This window comes from Octopus bimaculoides, chromosome 11 (genome assembly GCF_001194135.2).
Source record: "Octopus bimaculoides isolate UCB-OBI-ISO-001 chromosome 11, ASM119413v2, whole genome shotgun sequence".
In the NCBI taxonomy this organism is placed as follows: domain Eukaryota; kingdom Metazoa; phylum Mollusca; class Cephalopoda; order Octopoda; family Octopodidae; genus Octopus; species Octopus bimaculoides.
In genome coordinates this window covers 10588201-10590744 of record NC_068991.1, presented here as the reverse complement: position 1 = coordinate 10590744, position 2544 = coordinate 10588201, and the positions used below count along the sequence as shown (strand labels likewise).

General features: G+C 40.0%; 1 protein-coding gene across 1 annotated transcript in view; it reads right to left on the bottom strand.

Annotated features, from left to right (window-relative positions):
• Positions 1–2544, bottom strand: part of LOC106870484 (F-box only protein 11) — a 171857-nt gene that overhangs the window by 34646 nt on the left and 134667 nt on the right. The window lies entirely within an intron of this gene.

Sequence of the window (2544 nt, the reverse complement as noted above, 5' to 3'; positions counted from 1 at the left end):
CATATAAAACATCTTTTTCTCTTAGTCTTCTTAAAAAAAAAAGAAATCCATAAATTATTCCATGTTAAAGTTGTCGTATTTCTGTAATTTCAACCAATCACTGACGTCCATTCAGCCGATATACATTAAGCGCCGACCGTTTTAAAAAAGATCCCCGAAATATATCATATTATTGTGTAAGTTTCTCGCGAGGAAGGCACCTGTCAGACGAAGTATCGTCGAAAAATATTTTTCTATAAATATTTATAAGGCACCCAACCGTAAAAAAAATATAGCAAAGGATAGAGAGAGAGAAACGATATATTTTTACAAGCTGGCTAGGTTTACCTAGTTGTACAATCTATGCATGGAAAAATGGACATAATATAATATTTTATGATGTTTATAATACGATACATAACTTTTACAAGCAAAAAAGCTGACAGTGACTTCGAAGTTTAATAAACATATATTATATAACTTGACATAAATCAACGAGAGAACCACTTCGTTATTTCATTATTGTAGTGCTGAAAGTGATTCAATCGCATGCTAGTGTGTGTGTGTTGTGTGTTGGCACTCCGTCGCTTACGACGTCGAGGGTTCCAGTTGATCTGATCAACGGAACAACCTGCTCGTGAAATTAACGTGCAAGTGGCTGAGCACTCCACAGACACGTGTACCCTTAACGTAGTTCTTCGGGAGATATTCAGCATGACACAGTGTGACATGGCTGACCTTTTGAATTACAGGCACAACGTGGAGCTTTAGGTGTTTTCGCTCAATAAACACTCACAACGCCCGGTCTGGGAATCGAAACCGCGAGTCCGCTGCCCTAACCACTGGGCCATGGCGCCTCCCGCATGCTAGTATATACCTAATAAATTACAGTCAGAAACTCCTAACCATCTAAAACAAACCAGACCAACTTAAAACGCAAGAACATCGATCACTGACTCTTTCGACTGATCTGTTCAGGTTTAAACCTCCCTACACTCACACATTATCAATAGTGTCGCTGTTCTCGCTGCCACGCGCACGGCTGAACGCACCCATCCATATCTGTGAGGTAGTGAGTTCGATTCCCTGGACAAGGCATTTTATTTCACGTTGCTCCAGTTCACTCAGCTGTAGAAATGAGTTGTGACATCACAGGTGCCAAGTTGTATCGGCCTTTGCCTTTCCCTTGGATAACATTGGTGGCAAAGAGAAGGGAGGATGGTATGCATGGACGACAGCTGGTCTTCCATAAAACAACCTTGCCCAGACTTGTGCCTGGGAGGGTAACTTTCTAGATGCAATCCCATGGTCAGTCATGACCGAAGGAGGTCTTTACTACACACACACACACACACACACACATATATATATATATCCTTGGTCTATAACATTTGGTCTTATCTACAGCATGAATATATAAATAGTCTGGGTCAGATAATATATGTGTTTCTGATAGCATTAAAGTCAGATAGAGAGAGACTGAGAAGGAGAAAGGGAGATATCCACCATATCGCCATCCTTCTACCATCTATGTTTGAAATCATGGTATTTTTTCTGTAGACAGATTTACAAGTTCTTTCTGGATGTCACAATCGCAAAAATCGTTTCCAAACAAATCTCATATGTCCTTATATAGAATTAATAGATTCCCATGCTATATGGCGCATTATGCAATTCCTCCTGCCCACACACACACGCTTATTGTATTGTTGAATCTGGACAACCAGACAATTTGTTCTGGACAGTGACTGATTTAATAAACAGAGTAAATGAAGGAAGGCTGGTTTGGCCAGCAGGGAATCTCAAGCCATGTGATATAACGAATAGCTACTTGTGGCAGCGGAAGTAGTACTCCAAACTTACACATGGATAAGCTACAAAATAAAAATAATAATAATTAATTCTGGTTTTATTGGCCACAAGGGCTAATATAAATCAAAAACATGTAAGGACAAAGACGGGAAGAAGGTCACAAAGGGTTTTGTCCGAAAAGAAGAAAACGTTCGTGTAAGCAGAGGAAAAACAGAGAAAGATATAACAAATAAAACTCCCAATAGGGGGAGGCACTTCAAAAGGTTACACGTGGAAAAACCCCAAAAAGCCACAGGAGCCTGGTCAGAAAAATAAGAAAGGGGTATAGAGCCCTTTCTCCTTTTACATTACCCTTTTCTACAGGTGTATAATAACATTTAGAATATATATCACTGAAAGTGATGGAGATCCAGCTTATAAATACCACACATACACACACAATATCTAGCTTTCATTCTCTCAATCTAATCCATACATACACACACCGATCTACCTGCCCGTCCGTCCGTCCGTCTGTCTGTTTATCTATCTACCTGTCTGTCTAATATATAGACACAAACACACACACACACATCTATATAACAACCTGTCATACACACACACACACACACACACAACATGCTGTATATTTATTGTAGGGCGGCTGCTTCAACTCATGACTTCCTTTGCAAGTGTCTCCTCTCTCTGACCCCGCACACACACACACACACACACACACCATGCTTTATCGTGATCTAACACAATCTCAAATTT